This window comes from Chiroxiphia lanceolata, chromosome 9 (genome assembly GCF_009829145.1).
Source record: "Chiroxiphia lanceolata isolate bChiLan1 chromosome 9, bChiLan1.pri, whole genome shotgun sequence".
Classification (NCBI taxonomy): domain Eukaryota; kingdom Metazoa; phylum Chordata; class Aves; order Passeriformes; family Pipridae; genus Chiroxiphia; species Chiroxiphia lanceolata.
Genome location: NC_045645.1, coordinates 14,756,423 through 14,768,539, shown reverse-complemented (window position 1 = coordinate 14,768,539; position 12,117 = coordinate 14,756,423). Strand labels below are relative to the sequence as shown.

Genomic DNA, 12,117 nt, shown 5'->3' with positions numbered 1-12,117 from the left:
TGGTTGTACCGCTTGAAAGGGACCCCGGCAATGGTTACAGCGGTGCAGCATTTCCATTTCGAGAGGTGTTGTTTAAGGACACCTGCAATTACTTGTTAGACTGGGAAAATCTGAAAGGTTGGTTTCTAAATAGCTGGAAAAATCGCAGCAACCATCAGGCCTGGGCAAAGCATGGTGGTACCAGTGTCCTACGGAGGTGAGGTTGTTGACAGGTGAGTTGCTCTACAGCAGCTGAGTGGAAATGGCTGTCCAGGCATGCTCGGGAGGAGATGCTGACTCCTCTCTGTAATTCACAGGGGGGCAAATGTTATAGGTGAAAACACTCTCAAAAACACTAGCATAGGATGTGTTTAGAGAACCCTTGAGCAAATGGAGGCACCTTGCTAAGAAATCTGATTCCATTACTGCCAAAGGGGTTTTCTGGATGCCTTGACTGAGGTGAAGTTTAACAAATGATGCAGCAAGAGGCAGCAATTAGCTGGGCAGTCTGCAGCTGTCTCAAAATATCAACACTGAAACAAAAGCAGGATTTCTTTAGACCAAAATGTTGGCAAAATACAGAAAACTGCTGAAAGGAAATACAGTGTTTTCATTGCACCAGAGACTTCCCGTGGGATACTGGAATCTTGGGGAATAGTTCTCTTCCTCAGACAAACCCGCTGGTAGCAGTGGACTGCTTTCTGGTAGCAGTGGACTGCTTTCTGAAAGTTTATAAGTCATATAATTAGGAACCAAGAAATAGCAGGAATAACAGAGGGATAGAGATTCCATTGAGCCAGTTCTTCATGCTGAGAGTATCACAGACCAAAAGGAACAACATCATCTTCGGAGGAGTCCACAGAATTTGTGTCGCTGTTAGAAATGTGCAAAGATCCGTTGGACCTGGAAGGCAGAGTCACGCCAGAGATTGGAATGGGTTTGTGCTGCTAGTTCCTTTGAGTTGTTTTCTTCAGGGCACTTATGAAGAAAGCAGGAATTTTCAGGGATGCCAGGACCTGTGGAGCTGGATTGACAGAAGAATGCAATGAATTCAGTGAATGGAGATAAACATTTTTGGTCCTTATCAAATAATTTTATCAGGGCTCTTCATTTAGAAGACGAAGTGGTCTTCATCTTTAGAATGCTTTACTCTTGGTAGCTCAAAAGATAAATCACATATTTGCTTTGCTGTAGCTGTGAGCAGCCATGCCAGAAGTCTGTTTTTTGTTGTCTTCTAACAAGGTGAACTTTTATTCTTTGGATCGAACACTGATGTCCCATCCCTTACCATAACTTCTCCTACCACATATTTCTTGATGCAGATGGACTGATATGAAAACAGGATTAACAGAGGGTAACCCCAGGAAAGTGTAATGGGGAATTAAACCACAGAACTTCTCAGAAGAGGATTAACACACTCTCCTCAAACCAAGCCATCAAACAAACAACACCCTGCCAGCAGCAAGGTCCCAGCAAAAGTCACTGGAGAGTCTTTCTGTTGGGAGCAGAACATGGTCCAGTTTTGTAAGAGATATTTTAAGGAACTAGCCCAGGTGTAGTGAGACTAATTTAGCTGATCTTCTAGAAAAGATCACAACTACTTAATAAAGACCTGAAGAAGGGTTTTACAAAAAAACCAATGTTTTTCTGTTCTAGGCTTCCAGTCTAGAACAAGTGTCACTTTCTGTTGTAATCCCTTTCTTAGGGCTGAGAAAATTGTATTTTTTGAGATTAAGAGTTTATATATTGTCTGAAATGTTTCAAAGAGTTGTATTATTTAAAGTAGTTGTAAGGTTGGCAATGCCAAGGGCTTGTTTAAAACATACTGCTTTAATAGTTAGGAATACTGTGTTTTGTACAAGGTTTGCTTACCATTAGTGGCTTGTTCTCAGAGGAATCTTTGTGAGTGCCTCTTGGATACTTGTAAAAAAGCTGTATCTCTCTGACAGTTTAAATAAGCCCCGTTGCCATGATCTTTGGCACAGTAATGAAGTACTGCTTACATATTGCAAACTTATTTTTTTCAAAGTATCTATATAAAGCAACCCATAGACAGACAACAGAGTTATATGCTATAGAATTATTGCATTATTATTAATAGATTCGTTGCATTATTTCCCCACAGAAGCACAACCGACATCTCAAACTGGTAATATGAAAGTAAGGGAAACCCATGTCATGAAGTGATTTCAGTGCTGATGAAACAGGGAGACTTGCCTGATACAGACTGTATGTGTCTAAATCCGGGGCTCCTTGAATGCTTCAGAGCCAGTGACAAATGAACTCTAGGCTGACCTTGTGAGGATCCCAGGTGTGTATCATCCCCTGCCCTGGCTGGGGATCCCCTATTTCCCTGTCTATTCTCATCCTTCTTGGGACAGCTGTTGAGTCAGAAAAGTATCACATAGCTGGCAGGAAGATGCACTGTCCAATTGGCAGAATCACCCACCAGACCTCTGGGCAAACAGGCCCTGTGATCAATAATTTGGCTCTTGCATCCCCTGTTTGCTGGTTTTCCAGCCTTGCTGCTCCAGCAGAGAGCGCTTTTGTTACCTGCTGGCACAGTGCCTGTTGAATCTGCAGCTCTGCTCTACACCACAGACCCCAATTCACTTCTAGTTTACTTTCTAATAATTAATTTGTGTCTCTTGAAACAGTACACATCTACTTTGTTTGCTTTCCTGATATCTTGCTCTAGACAAAGGCATTTTAAACAGCTTTTAAACACTGTAAATTTCACTTGATTTTTGAATGCTGTGTAGAGAGTTACCATAATCCTTCCTCTTTAAGATAATAATTCTTACATTGATCATAATGAAAAAACTTATTTGGCACACAATTTTAGTCAAATGGGTTTGTCTTCAACAAAGCAGTGAAAATCAATATGAAAATAAGGAATGGTTAAATGTCAGGCTAATATTTCAGACAATTACTGAGTTTCAAACTTTCTAACTTAGTAGAGAAAAGCCCAAGGAAAAGGGTTTTATCAGCTTGAAAAAGTTATAGTTGGTTTAAATTTAAGAATACTCAAGAAAAACCCTTACCTCTGTAAAATAAGAAAGTGAGGAAGAATTGGCTTTGAAAAGTTGCATTTATCTAATTTTACCATGGACTCCTAACCTTCTTTCATAGAAGGTTACAAAAATAAGGCAGGAATGTGCCTTCCCCAAGGTGACCCAGCCCATTGGCTGCCCCAGGCCAGCTGCTGGGCCCACACCATTCCTGTCAGACCTCTTGGCTTTAAAACAGTGCTGGAGGGGAAGATAGAGATGCAACCAGCACCACCAGCCCTTCTGCCAGTGCTGGCAACTTATTGCACTAGTGAAATCAGTATAAATCAGCAAAAACATGCAGTTGAACAAGAGAGCTTATAACTTTTTTCTCCATTTTGTGGAAGCGTGTAACCCACTAATGCAGTTCTATCATTTGTAGTTTTGTCTGCTTGTGTGTCATCATAGGTGTACATGGCTCAGGATGATGTATTCCTGCTCATGTGATTTACCTCAGGTTTTGCCTTGGTTCTTTTGTTTTGACATAGCCAACGGAAAAAGAAAACAACTTTAATGTAATTTAAAAAACCCAAACTAATTCTAAGCTAAATGACAGAATTATAGCAAAAGACATAATTTCTGAGAGCACTTTGTTTGGTCACAAAACCTGCTCCAGTGCACTGCATCCAAGTTTCCTTGGAGCAGAGTTATACTGAGGATTGTGTTGCTGCTGTACTAGGGTAACTCTGGACAGGATTTAACAGTCAGGCCCTGCAGCTCACTCAGAAGTTAAATTAGCCCTTAAAGCCAACTTTTTTCTCATGACTATTCAGAAGGAATGAAAAGAAACTACCATTATACTTCAGAGAAGCAATGGGAGGCCTTGAGATGGAACTGACCCACTGTATGTGTTTAGGCTTTTAATTAAAAGACCTCATTTAATTTTTCACAAGATTTTGGCAACTTATGAAGCTGAAAGATAATGGTCTTATTCACTTGGAAAATACTTACTGTGATTTGCTTAAAGGGCAAATGTTTCCAGGGGCTGGATATGCCCTGTGGTAGGTGGAAGCTTCACTTGATGCTGCTTTGGCTATAGCACAACAATAGTGCTGGGGGTTACACAATTGTCTTCATGGGTTACACAATTGTCTTCATTTATTGATCTGAAATGCAGAGTTTAGGAAATAATGTGAAGGGGCTTAAATGAATCAGTTATTTTATATTGGGAATATTTGGTAGACCTTGATTTTTACTTTTCCTTCTCATGCTGCAAAAGTCTCTTAGATTTTAATAGCATTCTGCAGAAATTAACCTGAAAAAGTATGACATTTAATAATAGCACTAATTCCTGGGCAACTCTACAGGATTTTCGGTCAGAACTGTGTTTATATCCCACATTGTGCATACACACTTGAGCATTAAGAACCAGCAATACCAGTGGTTGGGGAATTTGCTTTCCTGGCACTCGAGAGTAAATAATCCATTTTAGGCGGTCAGTCCATCTTGAGCATTTGTTTGTTTTTCTCAATTATACTGTGTATGGCTTTTGTTTGCTAAATTAGTCAGGTTTACTGACTCCCCTGGTTAATGCTGTAGGGTTTTTGGGAAGCTATGTGTGATTGGTTCTATTTCTGATATCACGCTGAAGGATTGTCTTTAATCTGTGGCTACGTTTGCGTTCGTAAGTCATTTGGCACAATAGGAGAGTGCCTGTAAGGTGAACTAGTCCATGCTGTGGGCTACCTCAGCATTGCTCCCACAGGAGCAATGCCCAGCAGTAGTCCAAGTGCATTAAATGCACTCCTGGAGTGCATCTTCTGGTTTGAGTTTCATCTGAAAGGAATCCAGCTGGTGCACTCTGAAGACCAAAGCAGAGCCTGCCAGGCTGATAGGGAGAGTCACTTCAAAAGCCACCTCCTGATCCAAACTGAAATACTTGTACAGGCACACCCTGCCCGAGTGAGGGGCCCTGCATGCACAGCACCCCAGACTCTCCCCCAAAATACACCTTGCTGGGAAAAACACAGTGGGTTCAATGTTTCTGCTCTTGGTAGCACACCAGTATTGCCTTCTAAAGTCAGCTTTTTCCTCACCTTAGACTGTTTTTTTCCTATTAATTGATTCACTGGTTCTTATATTAAGTGCAAAGGGTGGTGGAGAATAAGAGTGAGAGTAAATTGCAGCACTGATCATTTCTTATCGGTTCCCAGACTGGTAAGGTTTCTCCTTAGAGATGCTGCAAGATCCATTTCTGCGAGAAGCTACACATGTGTATGAAGTTCTGCTATGCATGAATCCCACTACAGGCAATGGAAAGTCTGCTGTGTATGAGCTAATTGCACATGTGAATTTACAGTGCTGGGGTCCTTTGTTTCTCAATGGAAGCCTTGCCGTGCACCTAACAGCAGAGTAAGGAAATGGATTTGTATTTTTTTACTTCTAGAAAGAATGAATTCCTTTCTCCTCCTATGCTTTCTTCACGGGAAAACTTAACTGAATTTAGCAAGCTTAGAGAAGCATTTTTTCATTTTAATATAGATGTCTTAAAAGATTAATTTCTCCCTGAAGACATTTGAGCAAGGTGGAGAGAGAGATTGATCATTTCCAGATGTTCTTTGCTGACAGGCAAAGAAAAATTCTGCTTCAAGTTAACATTTGTGAATGTGTTTAAAGAATATACATTTTGTATGCAAATTGCCAGGGAGAGCACAAGCCAGTGCTACAGGGGCTGAGATGCCCAGATTTGCAGCGTCATAGCTGCTTTAATAAGCAGGGTCTTGTCCCTGCTGACTGGCCTAAAAGCCTTGGGAGCGTCTCTTCCTGTATCTCCTGTGGACGGGCAGGGGACTTGGATGTGCTTTTCAGACAGAAACACCAAGGCCACGTGCAGTGTGCTTTGAGGGAGACAGTTGACTCTGCAGTGCTCGCTGAATCAGACATATTAAACTACATAATTCACTGTTTCTTTGATGTTTTGGGTAGAGTTTCTAATGGGGTTCCTTAACATTGCACACTAAGTGCTGGCAAGACTTGGCACACTGAACAAGTAGTTTGGGGTTTCTGGGAAGTACCTCGAGTTAGAGAAGCAGAGAGAGCTGGTGTCTTACATGTTACCTGAGTAGAGAGTCAGTCTGATGGAGCAATTGTGCACTGGCGTCCTGCTCACTGTGTGTTGTCCGACTTCCCACAGGGCATAAGCAGCACTCCAGGGTCAGACCCGCAGTCGCTGCTGCTTTTGCCCCTGCACAAGCAATTGATGCTCACTCTCATACTGGCTCTCTTGCCTGGCAGTAGTGTCCAATGACTACAACAGGAGGACTTCTTAATGGTGAAAGATGAGCATCAATCAGTTCTGTAGGAGACCTTGATGCCTAGGAAGAGCAGATTCTTCTTCAGTTGGTTTTGATCTCTAAGGCAACAGCAGCCACGGCACTGAGCATGGGAAGTAACGGAGCTCATGCCAGTCAGCAGCAAAGGAAGTGCCTCCTTGGGAAGCAGTCTTTCCTAACATCCGTCTGTAACAACTGTTGTCCTTCTCAAATGATGTGTGGAACCAGAAACGCCACTGGAGACCAGGACGCCTTTGTGAGTCACAAGCTGGTTTTCACTGGGTGGGCAGAGGAGGGGGGGCAGTCAGCAGAACCAGCCCTGCATGTTGCCTCCTTGTGCACACTGAATCCTGGAGGAATGGGTTTCCACCAGAATGAGCAGTAAACCTGTCTATGTTAGAGGTTGCTGACTGCTAAGACTGTTTTAAGTAACTGACAGACAAAAGACTGATAAACTCATTTTACTATCTAGAGAGGGCTCTGCCCCTGGGCATGGCAAAGCTCAAGGCCCTGGCAGCATTACGGGGGAAGCCCTTCCAAGGCCCAAGGAAGAGGTGTGTGAGGACCACAGCGGATGTGAGGTCTAGGATGGTAAAGTCTCGCTTCAGGAAGTTAATCTTCTGTGAAGCTGTGCCACGGCACTTGTCCCAAACTCCTGCAGTAAGCTCAGCTGTGACAGAGTAAGTGAGGGTAAGGAAGTGATAAGGGGGAGACAGGAGGTAAAACTAGGGGGTCATCATTCTCTGGGGTTCTTCAGGTAAAACAGGTAAATACCTAAGGGTCTTCATTAAGCCCATGTGTTGTTTAGAAAGGAAAACAGGTAGAGTGCTGTCTGTCACATATGTGTACAAGGTGCCAGCTCAGAAAGGCTGCAAACTGGTAATGGGACCTCAGCACATAATTTAGCCTGGGATAACTGATGAACTATATGCATGATTAGAATGTGCTGTTTGGGGATACACCTTCCAAAGAGATGCTAAAATTGGCACATTTACAATTTGACCTGATTTTCCTTTGTTGCTGGTTGTAAGGGTAGAAGCCACTAAACAGTTAAAACCTGTTTTGTTGTGTTTGGTTGGGTTTTATTTTGAGAAGGAGTGGGATAATTTTAGTTCTTCAGACCTAAAAATTAGATCAAAATCCTGGCAACTGTACAAGATAAATGAGCGACCTTGCAATAAAAGGGTTTTTGTCACCTTGGAAACACAGTTTGAAAAAGCCACTTGGAGTAATTTTAGTTTCAGACTTCCCCCTGCCCTTGTCCCTCCCATGCAAATTCTGTTTTTACACTCAGTATATCCGGTTTAGCTGTGTTTCTTTCATATATAGACAACAGGGGAATTTGCCAGACAAAAGTGGAAGAATACTGAAAATGATCTTGCACATGATGTTTCAGAGCAGAAACTGGTGTTTGGAAACATACAAAGTTAAACTCATCCAAAAATAGATTTTTAAAAAATCAGTCATTTTAGATCTCAGAGTTCAGTGTAAAAAAAAAACCCAGAAGCTTAACTTTACATAATTGGTTTTTTACATGCCACTGAGTCTTGTTATTCTGGAGAAGCATATGGCATTTAGGAAACAAATTTTAGCCATAAGAAGGAAGGTTGAGGGGTTAAACAAGGAAAAATATACATTGAGAAATTGATTTAATCTATTAAATATACGTGGTCTTTCAGAATCCCCACCACTGTAATATCTATGTGAAATTTGTTGTATTAAAATGCTGTGGGTCTTTGTTGTGGACATTACACAGATTATACTGTGGCATGGCTGGAAACTCGAGTAATTAGAGAAGAGATTAGGATAAAGTAGTGCTTCTATCCACTAAAGAATGTAAATATTTTGAATAGTTTCAATAGCTCCCACTTCTATAACAGATCTCACCTGAAGAGTGGCCTTACTGTGAGTGCCTACAAGAGAAAGCACAGAAGCCTTTGTGGCCTTTCCTGTCTACTTGAAATCAGCTGAGACACATTGACTTTCCACTCCCATGCAGAAAACATTTTGAATTGGAAAGTAAATTGATTTTCAATTTTTTGAAAGACTAAAATGCATTTAAATATATATTTTTTTGTTCAGGTAATATTCCTGGAAGCTCAGAGGAATCCCTGCAGGACTGGCTGATGGTCCCTGTGCCAGAGCCTGGTGTCACCTCTACGACCAGCTGGGCAGTCTGTTAGGTTGGGCAGGAAGAGATGCCACCAAGGACTATGTGCCATAGTTTGTGCAGCCACAGAAGACTAGCCAATACATCACATGAGGCATGATGAGATAGAATAGCTGACTAATATTTGGGTTAAATATTTGTAAATTCTTCCTGACCACATGACTGGTGAGGCTGTTGGAATAATAGAAGGACCATACCATATAACTTGAGGTATTTAAACCGAGATTGATTTGAATATGAGCAAATGGAGGAGATGTGTCATTAAGGGAGCACAAATGAGAATCGATCTTTTCACCTCCATTTTCTTGGGTTCTGTTCTGTCTCCCAGGAGTGACTGAATGTTGTGATGGACATTAATAATTAAAAGAAGCTTGACCACGCCACCTTCACGTCAGCTGCTGTCCTTTTGTCATTCCTTGTTATGACAGAAGTGGGTGAGTGCTGGGAGCAAGCTGTCAGCAGATGGTAGGCAGCAACTCTGGCAAGTTTGCAAATGAGGTACTTTCCCCATTGCAGCCAGCAGGATCAACTATTAATCTTCTTGCTACACTGCTCTTTACAAGTCAAGAAAGCTCATCAGGTCAAAACATGTAATCCATACTGGCTGTATGGAAAACTTTTTTCTCTGATGAAACACAGTTTTATTGATAGGTGAACTCCAGGACATGGAAAAAAACCTCCATGATTCTTTACCATTAACTTCTCTGATTGCTCCATTTGAAGCACACACAATGGAGAGAAAGAAGAGAATATTTCACATGAAATTCCACAAATCTCTCAGCAACTTGAGTTGATATCCCGTGTTTCTCTGGCTTTTCTTCCCCCCAGTTTATTTGGCTTTGTAACATACAGGATAACTATAATGAAATGATCATGTATGCACACATTAATTTTTTGAGGTATAAAATTATTTAGCTTATGTGAAAGAGAAAAATAGACTAGGTCCTTTCACCTTGTGAAAGTCATGGCAGATTTTGCCTACAGAAACATCTGTTGCTTAAAATTTAAGATTACAAGAACACATCTTTAAGGCATCCTTGTGATTATCTTAAGTACTTTGAGCACAGCACACACTATATCCAATTCTTAAAAAGGATCAGTCTTCCCATTTAAGGACCTTTCCACTTCTCTTTTTAAACACTGCCTTTCCTGTTACCACACTTGGAAGTCCTCTATACTTGACTCTGACTTGAAACTCAGAATTTTGAGATTGATGATTTAAAAAAAAAATTGCTATTTTTAATGGTAGAAATGGAAGAAAGGAACTTTTAAGAAAGTGGATTCCCCTAAGAAGGTGCTCAAATGTGTTCCTCCATTCTGGCATTTTGTTGGCTGATAGTAGGTAATTGGAAGTCATTCAAGATATCCTTAGAGTGTTGTAAGTTTTGCAGGATTTTTAATAAATTTTGCATATGCAGCAGGTTTTAGGGCCCTGTGCTTAATGGGATTTTTTGATTGATGTACTTTGCAACAGACCAGAGGTGGACATAGGTGAGAGCTCTGCTTCTTCCTTGTCCTCCTGGGGCAGTCCTGGCCTAAAGATATGGGACAAAATAGACAGAGAAATGCTTATGTAGTGATTTCATTTCCTTTACAGAGAATCTCCTGATGTTTTGAGCAAAAGTTTGAATCTGTTTTTCTTTTGACCGAATATACTACATTATCTGTTGGTGTTTTCTTTCACTTCAACCAAGGTTGAATGCCACCAATCTGCTGGTTTTGTCTCCATGTTAGAAGAAGTTAATGGTGATGATGGTTGTGATACTGACTATTTTTACTCTATGGGTAATGATTTGGCTTCTTTGTATCCAAAATACTTTGGTATTTTTAGTATATCTTCAGTGAGACTGACATCCTACCATAGCACTGGCATGCTGTAAGATTGCAGTCAGAGGTGATAATAACAGCCCTGTGGTTCAATTACATGTTTTGAAAAGCTCATAGAGATGTTAGCTTGCATTCTCTAAGAAGTCTAATACTAACTTTAAAAAGTAAGTGTAAGATACTAAAAAGAGCATGAATTACTGTCTCATTTCTCTTTGAACAAAGCACAGAAAGCAGAGCCGTGAACACTCCTCCTGCTTTAGTTAGCTGATAGCTATGAACAGAAGAATTTCCATCATGCCGCTCATTTGAATCTGGGTTAGCCTTACATGGCTCTTAAAATCTTTCCTGTTTAATTTTAATTACAGTTTAACAGGACAGGTAGACCATGTCTCTAGGAGCAATGGGCTCAGTACTTCACATAAAGGCAGGGTAACCATCCTGATGCTACAAGTCACATTTCCAGAGCCCAGGTGGCCCATGCCACTGGAGTCAGAGAAGAACTGATAGTGGCAGTGGCTTCTCAGAGCACCTGGTGAGAAGGCACCACATTTTGTTGGAGGAGGCCAAGCAAAAGCAATGCAAGTGTAGTGTACCAGGTGTAAGATCTTGACAGCGGTGCCTCTTAAAACAGTTTTGGTTTAAGAAGGTTTCTGGCAAGGATACTCTCTAAAAGGAAGTCAGTGGTCTGAGCCAAACTCTTAACTGCTCTTGGAGTCTCTAAAATCTGCTTTTAAAGAGGGCAATTCCAACTGCACATATTTCCAGTGCCCAGGGAGCAGATGGTGGACCCATTTTGGTAATGAACACCTTCAGCTTTGTCCAGCCTGTTGTCTAGCAACCTCCTCAGGTTTAAAATATAAATCTTTTATTCTCTCATTGGTTTGTCTTCCTAAGATAAGCAGCTGTATTCTGGGCCTCTGGGGTGCCTCGGCTGGCCAGTTCAAAATAGGGTCTGGGGGTAACAAAGCTGTGGATGACTGTGGTGGTGTCTGCATCTGAGAGAAAGCAGTTGTTTGGCAGGCTGGAGATAAGACACACAGCTATTAGCTGCCTGATAGAGTTTCATGGGACTCTTATTTCAGTCCATTTTGGTGTCAGGAAGGCAGACGCTTTCAATAAAAAGAGTGCTCATAGATTTTATTGGGGCATTCAAATGCTTCCAGTTCCCAGCTGTCATCAGCTCCACTTTAGTCATATAGTTGTCACTTTATCCCTCTGTCTGCAACAGGTCTTGAGAGAAGAAAGATACTGATTTGTTAAGCTTTAATGAAAAGGAGACTCATTCACATTTCCAGACACTTTTAGTTTTACTCACACAAATGAATCCCAGCAAAGTAAAATAAAGTCCATCCACGGGTACATGATAAATTAATAAGAAACTATTATTCAGATACATCTTGTAGGCTGTGAGGGATGGAATTTTCTGAAGGCAGACCGGAGCAGTTCAAAACCAGTCCCCAAGTGTGTACAGAAATGAAAGCCTGTGTACTTAGCAAAGCACAACTTCTTCATCCTATCTGCTGAGGCAGAGCTGATCTCTGATGCTGTCAGCAAGGCTGGAAAGGTTATTTTTCAGTCTTTTATTAGGAAATATTTATCTGCGTAATTTCATTATTCAACTGTATCGGTGCCCAAACATTGCCACCTATCAATCAGCAACTTCACCAGGGATATCCTTCCCATCAATGCTTTTTTTTTTTTCAAACTTAAGTTTGATTTTTTGTTTGTTCAGTTATTTACAGTTCTCACATTATCAACTCAGCAAAAATTAAGTAACTGGTGAAATCTCAATCTATTAATGAAAAAAAAATGTTTAAAA

General features: G+C 41.1%; 1 long non-coding RNA gene across 2 annotated transcripts; it reads left to right on the top strand.

Moving 5' to 3' along the window:
* Nucleotides 1–1,579: 1,579 nt before the first annotated feature.
* Nucleotides 1,580–11,133, top strand: LOC116790863. 2 transcript variants are annotated; one of them, XR_004358518.1, is made up of 3 exons: nt 1,580–2,290; nt 5,183–6,557; nt 8,384–11,133. It is a non-coding gene; the product is annotated as an uncharacterized LOC116790863 (long non-coding RNA). The 2 variants fall into 2 exon arrangements; XR_004358519.1 differs by lacking the exon at nt 1,580–2,290 and adding an exon at nt 3,467–4,030.
* Nucleotides 11,134–12,117: the final 984 nt, after the last annotated feature.